This window comes from Pungitius pungitius, chromosome 12 (assembly GCF_949316345.1).
Source record: "Pungitius pungitius chromosome 12, fPunPun2.1, whole genome shotgun sequence".
NCBI classification, from domain to species: domain Eukaryota; kingdom Metazoa; phylum Chordata; class Actinopteri; order Perciformes; family Gasterosteidae; genus Pungitius; species Pungitius pungitius.
In genome coordinates this window covers 15,385,590-15,397,772 of record NC_084911.1, presented here as the reverse complement: position 1 = coordinate 15,397,772, position 12,183 = coordinate 15,385,590, and the positions used below count along the sequence as shown (strand labels likewise).

General features: G+C 44.1%; 20 non-coding genes across 20 annotated transcripts; 3 read left to right on the top strand and 17 right to left on the bottom strand.

Moving 5' to 3' along the window:
• Positions 1-226: 226 nt before the first annotated feature.
• Positions 227-308, bottom strand: trnas-gcu (transfer RNA serine (anticodon GCU)). The gene has a single exon. It is a non-coding gene; the product is annotated as a tRNA-Ser (tRNA).
• A 535-nt stretch (positions 309-843) lies between these two features.
• Positions 844-925, bottom strand: trnas-gcu (transfer RNA serine (anticodon GCU)). Its single transcript has one exon. It is a non-coding gene; the product is annotated as a tRNA-Ser (tRNA).
• An 808-nt stretch (positions 926-1,733) lies between these two features.
• Positions 1,734-1,815, bottom strand: trnas-gcu (transfer RNA serine (anticodon GCU)). Its single transcript has one exon. It is a non-coding gene; the product is annotated as a tRNA-Ser (tRNA).
• Positions 1,816-2,350: 535 nt separating this feature from the next.
• Positions 2,351-2,432, bottom strand: trnas-gcu (transfer RNA serine (anticodon GCU)). Its single transcript has one exon. It is a non-coding gene; the product is annotated as a tRNA-Ser (tRNA).
• Positions 2,433-3,240: 808 nt separating this feature from the next.
• On the bottom strand, positions 3,241-3,322 carry trnas-gcu (transfer RNA serine (anticodon GCU)). The gene has a single exon. It is a non-coding gene; the product is annotated as a tRNA-Ser (tRNA).
• A 535-nt stretch (positions 3,323-3,857) lies between these two features.
• trnas-gcu (transfer RNA serine (anticodon GCU)) lies at positions 3,858-3,939 on the bottom strand. The gene has a single exon. It is a non-coding gene; the product is annotated as a tRNA-Ser (tRNA).
• Positions 3,940-4,474: 535 nt separating this feature from the next.
• On the bottom strand, positions 4,475-4,556 carry trnas-gcu (transfer RNA serine (anticodon GCU)). The gene has a single exon. It is a non-coding gene; the product is annotated as a tRNA-Ser (tRNA).
• A 535-nt stretch (positions 4,557-5,091) lies between these two features.
• On the bottom strand, positions 5,092-5,173 carry trnas-gcu (transfer RNA serine (anticodon GCU)). The gene has a single exon. It is a non-coding gene; the product is annotated as a tRNA-Ser (tRNA).
• An 808-nt stretch (positions 5,174-5,981) lies between these two features.
• On the bottom strand, positions 5,982-6,063 carry trnas-gcu (transfer RNA serine (anticodon GCU)). The gene has a single exon. It is a non-coding gene; the product is annotated as a tRNA-Ser (tRNA).
• Positions 6,064-6,598: 535 nt separating this feature from the next.
• On the bottom strand, positions 6,599-6,680 carry trnas-gcu (transfer RNA serine (anticodon GCU)). The gene has a single exon. It is a non-coding gene; the product is annotated as a tRNA-Ser (tRNA).
• An 808-nt stretch (positions 6,681-7,488) lies between these two features.
• On the bottom strand, positions 7,489-7,570 carry trnas-gcu (transfer RNA serine (anticodon GCU)). The gene has a single exon. It is a non-coding gene; the product is annotated as a tRNA-Ser (tRNA).
• A 535-nt stretch (positions 7,571-8,105) lies between these two features.
• trnas-gcu (transfer RNA serine (anticodon GCU)) lies at positions 8,106-8,187 on the bottom strand. The gene has a single exon. It is a non-coding gene; the product is annotated as a tRNA-Ser (tRNA).
• A 535-nt stretch (positions 8,188-8,722) lies between these two features.
• trnas-gcu (transfer RNA serine (anticodon GCU)) lies at positions 8,723-8,804 on the bottom strand. Its single transcript has one exon. It is a non-coding gene; the product is annotated as a tRNA-Ser (tRNA).
• Positions 8,805-9,612: 808 nt separating this feature from the next.
• On the bottom strand, positions 9,613-9,694 carry trnas-gcu (transfer RNA serine (anticodon GCU)). Its single transcript has one exon. It is a non-coding gene; the product is annotated as a tRNA-Ser (tRNA).
• Positions 9,695-10,096: 402 nt separating this feature from the next.
• Positions 10,097-10,169, top strand: trnaa-agc (transfer RNA alanine (anticodon AGC)). Its single transcript has one exon. It is a non-coding gene; the product is annotated as a tRNA-Ala (tRNA).
• Positions 10,170-10,502: 333 nt separating this feature from the next.
• Positions 10,503-10,584, bottom strand: trnas-gcu (transfer RNA serine (anticodon GCU)). Its single transcript has one exon. It is a non-coding gene; the product is annotated as a tRNA-Ser (tRNA).
• A 129-nt stretch (positions 10,585-10,713) lies between these two features.
• trnaa-agc (transfer RNA alanine (anticodon AGC)) lies at positions 10,714-10,786 on the top strand. Its single transcript has one exon. It is a non-coding gene; the product is annotated as a tRNA-Ala (tRNA).
• A 333-nt stretch (positions 10,787-11,119) lies between these two features.
• On the bottom strand, positions 11,120-11,201 carry trnas-gcu (transfer RNA serine (anticodon GCU)). The gene has a single exon. It is a non-coding gene; the product is annotated as a tRNA-Ser (tRNA).
• A 402-nt stretch (positions 11,202-11,603) lies between these two features.
• Positions 11,604-11,676, top strand: trnaa-agc (transfer RNA alanine (anticodon AGC)). The gene has a single exon. It is a non-coding gene; the product is annotated as a tRNA-Ala (tRNA).
• Positions 11,677-12,009: 333 nt separating this feature from the next.
• trnas-gcu (transfer RNA serine (anticodon GCU)) lies at positions 12,010-12,091 on the bottom strand. The gene has a single exon. It is a non-coding gene; the product is annotated as a tRNA-Ser (tRNA).
• Positions 12,092-12,183: the final 92 nt, after the last annotated feature.

Here is a 12,183-nt window from a genome sequence, read left to right as displayed (position 1 = left end):
TTTCGACCGTCTTATTGACCAAACAATGTTTCTCAATCACCTTAAAGGTGTTGTAAAAACGTATGTTGATGGGTTGAGAAGAATACTCTGTTACATTACAGGGTTGGCTTTAGATGAGGTCTTGACAATCTGAGCCCTTTGCTCCAACCAAATTGGAACTAGGGCAACAGATGTGAATTTCGTGGTGGTGACTTGTAAATGTATTTGGTCAAATAAAAGTGGAATGCGACGAGAATGGGATTCGAACCCATGCGTGCAGAGCACAATGGATTAGCAGTCCATCGCCTTAACCACTCGGCCACCTCGTCTTGTTTGGTCTGACCTTGCGGCATAATTTGATAATAATCGTAGCATGTGTTCATTGTCCTGGGAGGGTTTAAAAGTGTTTAAATGCAGTGTCAGCCTTATGGCAATTCGACCCACGCGCTCTGTGTAGAGGGGGATTAGCTCAAATGGTAGAGCGCTCGCTTAGCATGCGAGAAGTAGCGGGATCGATGCCCGCATCCTCCATTATTCCTAATTTTCAGACAAGGAGATAGTGACAATAATCAGCAAAGGCCAAAACACTCGGCCGCCAAGTCTTACTTTAGACTAGGTTTTTACGAACATTTAGTTGATTTCGACCGTCTTATTGACCAAACAATTTTTCTCAATCACCTTAAAGGTGTTGTAAAAACGTATGTTGATGGGTTGAGAAGAATACTCTGTTACATTACAGGGTTGGCTTTAGATGAGGTGTGGACAATCTGAGCCCTTTGCTCCAACCAAATTGGAACTAGGGCAACAGATGTGAATTGCGTAGTGGTGACTTGTAAATGTATTTGGTCAAATAAAAGTGGAATGCGACGAGAATGGGATTCGAACCCATGCGTGCAGAGCACAATGGATTAGCAGTCCATCGCCTTAACCACTCGGCCACCTCGTCTTGTTTGGTCTGACCTTGCGGCATAATTTGATAATAATCGTAGCATGTGTTCATTGTCCTGGGAGGGTTTAAAAGTGTTTAAATGCAGTGTCAGCCTTATGGCAATTCGACCCACGCGCTCTGTGTAGAGGGGGATTAGCTCAAATGGTAGAGCGCTCGCTTAGCATGCGAGAAGTAGCGGGATCGATGCCCGCATCCTCCATTATTCCTAATTTTCAGACAAGGAGATAGTGACAATAATCAGCAAAGGCCAAAACACTCGGCCGCCAAGTCTTGTTTAATAGGAGCTTGCGGCATAATTTGATAATTATCGTAGCATGTTTTTATTGTCCTGGGAGGTTTTAAAAGTGTTAAAATGCAGTGTCAGCCTTATGGCAATTCGACCCAAGCGCTCTGTGTAGAGGGGGATTAGCTCAAATGGTAGAGCGCTCGCTTAGCATGCGAGAAGTAGCGGGATCGATGCCCGCATCCTCCATTATTCCTAATTTTCAGACAAGGAGATAGTGACAATAATCAGCAAAGGCCAAAACACTCGGCCGCCAAGTCTTACTTTAGACTAGGTTTTTACGAACATTTAGTTGATTTCGACCGTCTTATTGACCAAACAATTTTTCTCAATCACCTTAAAGGTGTTGTAAAAACGTATGTTGATGGGTTGAGAAGAATACTCTGTTACATTACAGGGTTGGCTTTAGATGAGGTGTGGACAATCTGAGCCCTTTGCTCCAACCAAATTGGAACTAGGGCAACAGATGTGAATTGCGTAGTGGTGACTTGTAAATGTATTTGGTCAAATAAAAGTGGAATGCGACGAGAATGGGATTCGAACCCATGCGTGCAGAGCACAATGGATTAGCAGTCCATCGCCTTAACCACTCGGCCACCTCGTCTTGTTTGGTCTGACCTTGCGGCATAATTTGATAATAATCGTAGCATGTGTTCATTGTCCTGGGAGGGTTTAAAAGTGTTTAAATGCAGTGTCAGCCTTATGGCAATTCGACCCACGCGCTCTGTGTAGAGGGGGATTAGCTCAAATGGTAGAGCGCTCGCTTAGCATGCGAGAAGTAGCGGGATCGATGCCCGCATCCTCCATTATTCCTAATTTTCAGACAAGGAGATAGTGACAATAATCAGCAAAGGCCAAAACACTCGGCCGCCAAGTCTTACTTTAGACTAGGTTTTTACGAACATTTAGTTGATTTCGACCGTCTTATTGACCAAACAATTTTTCTCAATCACCTTAAAGGTGTTGTAAAAATGTATGTTGATGGGTTGAGAAGAATACTCTGTTACATTACAGGGTTGGCTTTAGATGAGGTGTGGACAATCTGAGCCCTTTGCTCCAACCAAATTGGAACTAGGGCAACAGATGTGAATTTCGTGGTGGTGACTTGTAAATGTATTTGGTCAAATAAAAGTGGAATGCGACGAGAATGGGATTCGAACCCATGCGTGCAGAGCACAATGGATTAGCAGTCCATCGCCTTAACAACTCGGCCACCTCGTCTTGTTTGGTCTGAGCTTGAGGCATAATTTGATAATTATCGTAGCATGTGTTCATTGTCCTGGGAGGGTTTAAAAGTGTTTAAATGCAGTGTCAGCCTTATGGCAATTCGACCCAAGCGGTCTGTGTAGAGGGGGATTAGCTCAAATGGAAGAGCGCTCGCTTAGCGTGCGAGAAGTAGCGGGATCGATGCCCGCATTCTCCATTATTCCTAATTTTTAGACAAGGAGATAGTGACAATAATCAGCAAAGGCCAAAACACTCGGCCGCCAAGTCTTGTTCAATAGGAGCTTGCGGCATAATTTGATAATTATCGTAGCATGTTTTTATTGTCCTGGGAGGTTTTAAAAGTGTTAAAATGCAGTGTCAGCCTTATGGCAATTCGACCCAAGCGCTCTGTGTAGAGGGGGATTAGCTCAAATGGTAGAGCGCTCGCTTAGCATGCGAGAAGTAGCGGGATCGATGCCCGCATCCTCCATTATTCCTAATTTTCAGACAAGGAGATAGTGACAATAATCAGCAAAGGCCAAAACACTCGGCCGCCAAGTCTTACTTTAGATTAGGTTTTTACAAACATTTAGTTGATTTCGACCGTCTTATTGACCAAACAATGTTTCTCAATCACCTTAAAGGTGTTGTAAAAACGTATGTTGATGGGTTGAGAAGAATACTCTGTTACATTACAGGGTTGGCTTTAGATGAGGTCTTGACAATCTGAGCCCTTTGCTCCAACCAAATTGGAACTAGGGCAACAGATGTGAATTTCGTGGTGGTGACTTGTAAATGTATTTGGTCAAAAAGAAGAGGAATGCGACGAGAATGGGATTCGAACCCATGCGTGCAGAGCACAATGGATTAGCAGTCCATCGCCTTAACCACTCGGCCACCTCGTCTTGTTTGGTCTGACCTTGCGGCATAATTTGATAATAATCGTAGCATGTGTTCATTGTCCTGGGAGGGTTTAAAAGTGTTTAAATGCAGTGTCAGCCTTATGGCAATTCGACCCACGCGCTCTGTGTAGAGGGGGATTAGCTCAAATGGTAGAGCGCTCGCTTAGCATGCGAGAAGTAGCGGGATCGATGCCCGCATCCTCCATTATTCCTAATTTTCAGACAAGGAGATAGTGACAATAATCAGCAAAGGCCAAAACACTCGGCCGCCAAGTCTTACTTTAGACTAGGTTTTTACGAACATTTAGTTGATTTCGACCGTCTTATTGACCAAACAATTTTTCTCAATCACCTTAAAGGTGTTGTAAAAACGTATGTTGATGGGTTGAGAAGAATACTCTGTTACATTACAGGGTTGGCTTTAGATGAGGTGTGGACAATCTGAGCCCTTTGCTCCAACCAAATTGGAACTAGGGCAACAGATGTGAATTGCGTAGTGGTGACTTGTAAATGTATTTGGTCAAATAAAAGTGGAATGCGACGAGAATGGGATTCGAACCCATGCGTGCAGAGCACAATGGATTAGCAGTCCATCGCCTTAACCACTCGGCCACCTCGTCTTGTTTGGTCTGACCTTGCGGCATAATTTGATAATTATCGTAGCATGTTTTTATTGTCCTGGGAGGTTTTAAAAGTGTTAAAATGCAGTGTCAGCCTTATGGCAATTCGACCCAAGCGCTCTGTGTAGAGGGGGATTAGCTCAAATGGTAGAGCGCTCGCTTAGCATGCGAGAAGTACCGGGATCGATGCCCGCATCCTCCATTATTCCTAATTTTCAGACAAGGAGATAGTGACAATAATCAGCAAAGGCCAAAACACTCGGCCGCCAAGTCTTACTTTAGACTAGGTTTTTACGAACATTTAGTTGATTTCGACCGTCTTATTGACCAAACAATTTTTCTCAATCACCTTAAAGGTGTTGTAAAAATGTATGTTGATGGGTTGAGAAGAATACTCTGTTACATTACAGGGTTGGCTTTAGATGAGGTGTGGACAATCTGAGCCCTTTGCTCCAACCAAATTGGAACTAGGGCAACAGATGTGAATTTCGTGGTGGTGACTTGTAAATGTATTTGGTCAAATAAAAGTGGAATGCGACGAGAATGGGATTCGAACCCATGCGTGCAGAGCACAATGGATTAGCAGTCCATCGCCTTAACCACTCGGCCACCTCGTCTTGTTTGGTCTGAGCTTGCGGCATAATTTGATAATAATCGTAGCATGTGTTCATTGTCCTGGGAGGGTTTAAAAGTGTTTAAATGCAGTGTCAGCCTTATGGCAATTCGACCCACGCGCTCTGCGTAGAGGGGGGTTAGCTCAAATGGTAGAGCGCTCGCTTAGCATGCGAGAAGTAGCGGGATCGATGCCCGCATCCTCCATTATTCCTAATTTTCAGACAAGGAGATAGTGACAATAATCAGCAAAGGCCAAAACACTCGGCCGCCAAGTCTTACTTTAGACTAGGTTTTTACGAACATTTAGTTGATTTCGACCGTCTTATTGACCAAACAATTTTTCTCAATCACCTTAAAGGTGTTGTAAAAATGTATGTTGATGGGTTGAGAAGAATACTCTGTTACATTACAGGGTTGGCTTTAGATGAGGTGTGGACAATCTGAGCCCTTTGCTCCAACCAAATTGGAACTAGGGCAACAGATGTGAATTTCGTGGTGGTGACTTGTAAATGTATTTGGTCAAATAAAAGTGGAATGCGACGAGAATGGGATTCGAACCCATGCGTGCAGAGCACAATGGATTAGCAGTCCATCGCCTTAACAACTCGGCCACCTCGTCTTGTTTGGTCTGAGCTTGAGGCATAATTTGATAATTATCGTAGCATGTGTTCATTGTCCTGGGAGGGTTTAAAAGTGTTTAAATGCAGTGTCAGCCTTATGGCAATTCGACCCAAGCGCTCTGTGTAGAGGGGGATTAGCTCAAATGGTAGAGCGCTCGCTTAGCATGCGAGAAGTAGCGGGATCGATGCCCGCATTCTCCATTATTCCTAATTTTTAGACAAGGAGATAGTGACAATGATCAGCAAAGGCCAAAACACTCGGCCGCCAAGTCTTGTTTAATAGGAGCTTGCGGCATAATTTGATAATTATCGTAGCATGTTTTTATTGTCCTGGGAGGTTTTAAAAGTGTTAAAATGCAGTGTCAGCCTTATGGCAATTCGACCCAAGCGCTCTGTGTAGAGGGGGATTAGCTCAAATGGTAGAGCGCTCGCTTAGCATGCGAGAAGTAGCGGGATCGATGCCCGCATCCTCCATTATTCCTAATTTTCAGACAAGGAGATAGTGACAATAATCAGCAAAGGCCAAAACACTCGGCCGCCAAGTCTTACTTTAGATTAGGTTTTTACAAACATTTAGTTGATTTCGACCGTCTTATTGACCAAACAATGTTTCTCAATCACCTTAAAGGTGTTGTAAAAACGTATGTTGATGGGTTGAGAAGAATACTCTGTTACATTACAGGGTTGGCTTTAGATGAGGTCTTGACAATCTGAGCCCTTTGCTCCAACCAAATTGGAACTAGGGCAACAGATGTGAATTTCGTGGTGGTGACTTGTAAATGTATTTGGTCAAAAAGAAGAGGAATGCGACGAGAATGGGATTCGAACCCATGCGTGCAGAGCACAATGGATTAGCAGTCCATCGCCTTAACCACTCGGCCACCTCGTCTTGTTTGGTCTGACCTTGCGGCATAATTTGATAATAATCGTAGCATGTGTTCATTGTCCTGGGAGGGTTTAAAAGTGTTTAAATGCAGTGTCAGCCTTATGGCAATTCGACCCACGCGCTCTGTGTAGAGGGGGATTAGCTCAAATGGTAGAGCGCTCGCTTAGCATGCGAGAAGTAGCGGGATCGATGCCCGCATCCTCCATTATTCCTAATTTTCAGACAAGGAGATAGTGACAATAATCAGCAAAGGCCAAAACACTCGGCCGCCAAGTCTTACTTTAGACTAGGTTTTTACGAACATTTAGTTGATTTCGACCGTCTTATTGACCAAACAATTTTTCTCAATCACCTTAAAGGTGTTGTAAAAATGTATGTTGATGGGTTGAGAAGAATACTCTGTTACATTACAGGGTTGGCTTTAGATGAGGTGTGGACAATCTGAGCCCTTTGCTCCAACCAAATTGGAACTAGGGCAACAGATGTGAATTTCGTGGTGGTGACTTGTAAATGTATTTGGTCAAATTAAAGTGGAATGCGACGAGAATGGGATTCGAACCCATGCGTGCAGAGCACAATGGATTAGCAGTCCATCGCCTTAACCACTCGGCCACCTCGTCTTGTTTGGTCTGAGCTTGCGGCATAATTTGATAATAATCGTAGCATGTGTTCATTGTCCTGGGAGGGTTTAAAAGTGTTTAAATGCAGTGTCAGCCTTATGGCAATTCGACCCACGCGCTCTGCGTAGAGGGGGGTTAGCTCAAATGGTAGAGCGCTCGCTTAGCATGCGAGAAGTAGCGGGATCGATGCCCGCATCCTCCATTATTCCTAATTTTCAGACAAGGAGATAGTGACAATAATCAGCAAAGGCCAAAACACTCGGCCGCCAAGTCTTGTTTGGTCTGAGCTTGCGGCATTTTATGGTAATTATCGTAGCAGGTGTTCATTGTCCTGGGAGGTTTTAAAAGCGTTTAAATGCAGTGTCAGCCTTATGGCAATTCGACCCAAGCGCTCTGTGTAGAGGGGGATTAGCTCAAATGGTAGAGCGCTCGCTTAGCATGCGAGAAGTAGCGGGATCGATGCCCGCATCCTCCATTACTCCTAATTTTCAGACAAGGAGATAGTGACAATAATCAGCAAAGGCCAAAACACTCGGCCGCCAAGTCTTACTTTAGACTAGGTTTTTACGAACATTTAGTTGATTTCGACCGTCTTATTGACCAAACAATTTTTCTCAATCACCTTAAAGGTGTTGTAAAAACGTATGTTGATGGGTTGAGAAGAATACTCTGTTACATTACAGGGTTGGCTTTAGATGAGGTGTGGACAATCTGAGCCCTTTGCTCCAACCAAATTGGAACTAGGGCAACAGATGTGAATTGCGTAGTGGTGACTTGTAAATGTATTTGGTCAAATAAAAGTGGAATGCGACGAGAATGGGATTCGAACCCATGCGTGCAGAGCACAATGGATTAGCAGTCCATCGCCTTAACCACTCGGCCACCTCGTCTTGTTTGGTCTGACCTTGCGGCATAATTTGATAATAATCGTAGCATGTGTTCATTGTCCTGGGAGGGTTTAAAAGTGTTTAAATGCAGTGTCAGCCTTATGGCAATTCGACCCACGCGCTCTGTGTAGAGGGGGATTAGCTCAAATGGTAGAGCGCTCGCTTAGCATGCGAGAAGTAGCGGGATCGATGCCCGCATCCTCCATTATTCCTAATTTTCAGACAAGGAGATAGTGACAATAATCAGCAAAGGCCAAAACACTCGGCCGCCAAGTCTTACTTTAGACTAGGTTTTTACGAACATTTAGTTGATTTCGACCGTCTTATTGACCAAACAATTTTTCTCAATCACCTTAAAGGTGTTGTAAAAACGTATGTTGATGGGTTGAGAAGAATACTCTGTTACATTACAGGGTTGGCTTTAGATGAGGTGTGGACAATCTGAGCCCTTTGCTTCAACCAAATTGGAACTAGGGCAACAGATGTGAATTTCGTGGTGGTGACTTGTAAATGTATTTGGTCAAATAAAAGTGGAATGCGACGAGAATGGGATTCGAACCCATGCGTGCAGAGCACAATGGATTAGCAGTCCATCGCCTTAACCACTCGGCCACCTCGTCTTGTTTGGTCTGAGCTTGCGGCATAATTTGATAATAATCGTAGCATGTGTTCATTGTCCTGGGAGGGTTTAAAAGTGTTTAAATGCAGTGTCAGCCTTATGGCAATTCGACCCACGCGCTCTGCGTAGAGGGGGGTTAGCTCAAATGGTAGAGCGCTCGCTTAGCATGCGAGAAGTAGCGGGATCGATGCCCGCATCCTCCATTATTCCTAATTTTCAGACAAGGAGATAGTGACAATAATCAGCAAAGGCCAAAACACTCGGCCGCCAAGTCTTACTTTAGACTAGGTTTTTACGAACATTTAGTTGATTTCGACCGTCTTATTGACCAAACAATTTTTCTCAATCACCTTAAAGGTGTTGTAAAAATGTATGTTGATGGGTTGAGAAGAATACTCTGTTACATTACAGGGTTGGCTTTAGATGAGGTGTGGACAATCTGAGCCCTTTGCTCCAACCAAATTGGAACTAGGGCAACAGATGTGAATTTCGTGGTGGTGACTTGTAAATGTATTTGGTCAAATTAAAGTGGAATGCGACGAGAATGGGATTCGAACCCATGCGTGCAGAGCACAATGGATTAGCAGTCCATCGCCTTAACCACTCGGCCACCTCGTCTTGTTTGGTCTGAGCTTGCGGCATAATTTGATAATAATCGTAGCATGTGTTCATTGTCCTGGGAGGGTTTAAAAGTGTTTAAATGCAGTGTCAGCCTTATGGCAATTCGACCCACGCGCTCTGCGTAGAGGGGGGTTAGCTCAAATGGTAGAGCGCTCGCTTAGCATGCGAGAAGTAGCGGGATCGATGCCCGCATCCTCCATTATTCCTAATTTTCAGACAAGGAGATAGTGACAATAATCAGCAAAGGCCAAAACACTCGGCCGCCAAGTCTTGTTTGGTCTGAGCTTGCGGCATTTTATGGTAATTATCGTAGCAGGTGTTCATTGTCCTGGGAGGTTTTAAAAGCGTTTAAATGCAGTGTCAGCCTTATGGCAATTCGACCCAAACGCTCTGTGTAGAGGGGGATTAGCTCAAATGGTAGAGCGCTCGCTTAGCATGCGAGAAGTAGCGGGATCGATGCCCGCATCCTCCATTATTCCTAATTTTGAGACAAGGAGATAGTGACAATAACCAGCAAAGGCCAAAACACTCGGCCGCCAAGTCTTACTTTAGACTAGGTTTTTACGAACATTTAGTGGATTTCGACGGTCTTATTGACCAAACAATTTTTCTCAATCACCTTAAAGGTGTTGTAAAAATGTATGTTGATGGGTTGAGAAGAATACTCTGTTACATTACAGGGTTGGCTTTAGATGAGGTGTGGACAATCTGAGCCCTTTGCTCCAACCAAATTGGAACTAGGGCAACAGATGTGAATTTCGTGGTGGTGACTTGTAAATGTATTTGGTCAAATAAAAGTGGAATGCGACGAGAATGGGATTCGAACCCATGCGTGCAGAGCACAATGGATTAGCAGTCCATCGCCTTAACAACTCGGCCACCTCGTCTTGTTTGGTCTGAGCTTGAGGCATAATTTGATAATTATCGTAGCATGTGTTCATTGTCCTGGGAGGGTTTAAAAGTGTTTAAATGCAGTGTCAGCCTTATGGCAATTCGACCCAAGCGCTCTGTGTAGAGGGGGATTAGCTCAAATGGTAGAGCGCTCGCTTAGCATGCGAGAAGTAGCTGGATCGATGCCCGCATTCTCCATTATTCCTAATTTTTAGACAAGGAGATAGTGACAATAATCAGCAAAGGCCAAAACACTCGGCCGCCAAGTCTTGTTTAATAGGAGCTTGCGGCATAATTTGATAATTATCGTAGCATGTTTTCATTGTCCTGGGAGGTTTTAAAAGTGTTAAAATGCAGTGTCAGCCTTATGGCAAATCGACCCAAGCGCTCTGTGTAGAGGGGGATTAGCTCAAATGGTAGAGCGCTCGCTTAGCATGCGAGAGGTAGCGGGATCGATGCCCGCATCCTCCATTATTCCTAATTTTCAGACAAGGAGATAGTGACAATAATCAGCAAAGGCCAAAACACTCGGCCGCCAAGTCTTACTTTAGAATAGGTTTTTACAAACATTTAGTTGATTTCGACCGTCTTATTGACCAAACAATTTTTCTCAATCACCTTAAAGGTGTTGTAAAAACGTATGTTGATGGGTTGAGAAGAATACTCTGTTACATTACAGGGTTGGCTTTAGATGAGGTCTTGACAATCTGAGCCCTTTGCTCCAACCAAATTGGAACTAGGGCAACAGATGTGAATTTCGTGGTGGTGACTTGTAAATGTATTTGGTCAAAAAGAAGAGGAATGCGACGAGAATGGGATTCGAACCCATGCGTGCAGAGCACAATGGATTAGCAGTCCATCGCCTTAACCACTCGGCCACCTCGTCTTGTTTGGTCTGAGCTTGTGGCATTTTATGGTAATTATCGTAGCATGTTTTCATTGTCCTGGGAGGTTTTAAAAGTGTTAAAATGCAGTGTCAGCCTTATGGCAATTCGACCCATGCGCTCTGTGTAGAGGGGGATTAGCTCAAATGGTAGAGCGCTCGCTTAGCATGCGAGAGGTAGCGGGATCGATGCCCGCATCCTCCATTATTCCTAATTTTCAGACAAGGAGATAGTGACAATAATCAGCAAAGGCCAAAACACTCGGCCGCCAAGTCTTACTTTAGACTAGGTTTTTACAAACATTTAGTTGATTTCGACCGTCTTATTGACCAAACAATTTTTCTCAATCACCTTAAAGGTGTTGTAAAAACGTATGTTGATGGGTTGAGAAGAATACTCTGTTACATTACAGGGTTGGCTTTAGATGAGGTGTGGACAATCTGAGCCCTTTGCTCCAACCAAATTGGAACTAGGGCAACAGATGTGAATTGCGTAGTGGTGACTTGTAAATGTATTTGGTCAAATAGAAGTGGAATGCGACGAGAATGGGATTCGAACCCATGCGTGCAGAGCACAATGGATTAGCAGTCCATCGCCTTAACCACTCGGCCACCTCGTCTTGTTTGGTCTGACCTTGCGGCATAATTTGATAATAATCGTAGCATGTGTTCATTGTCCTGGGAGGGTTTAAAAGTGTTTAAATGCAGTGTCAGCCTTATGGCAATTCGACCCACGCGCTCTGCGTAGAGGGGGATTAGCTCAAATGGTAGAGCGCTCGCTTAGCATGCGAGAAGTAGCGGGATCGATGCCCGCATCCTCCATTATTCCTAATTTTCAGACAAGGAGATAGTGACAATAATCAGCAAAGGCCAAAACACTCGGCCGCCAAGTCTTGTTTAATAGGAGCTTGCGGCATAATTTGATAATTATCGTAGCATGTTTTCATTGTCCTGGGAGGTTTTAAAAGTGTTAAAATGCAGTGTCAGCCTTATGGCAAATCGACCCAAGCGCTCTGTGTAGAGGGGGATTAGCTCAAATGGTAGAGCGCTCGCTTAGCATGCGAGAGGTAGCGGGATCGATGCCCGCATCCTCCATTATTCCTAATTTTCAGACAAGGAGATAGTGACAATAATCAGCAAAGGCCAAAACACTCGGCCGCCAAGTCTTACTTTAGAATAGGTTTTTACAAACATTTAGTTGATTTCGACCGTCTTATTGACCAAACAATTTTTCTCAATCACCTTAAAGGTGTTGTAAAAACGTATGTTGATGGGTTGAGAAGAATACTCTGTTACATTACAGGGTTGGCTTTAGATGAGGTCTTGACAATCTGAGCCCTTTGCTCCAACCAAATTGGAACTAGGGCAACAGATGTGAATTTCGTGGTGGTGACTTGTAAATGTATTTGGTCAAAAAGAAGAGGAATGCGACGAGAATGGGATTCGAACCCATGCGTGCAGAGCACAATGGATTAGCAGTCCATCGCCTTAACCACTCGGCCACCTCGTCTTGTTTGGTCTGAGCTTGTGGCATTTTATGGTAATTATCGTAGCATGTTTTCATTGTCCTGGGAGGTTTTAAAAGCGTTTAAATGCAGTGTC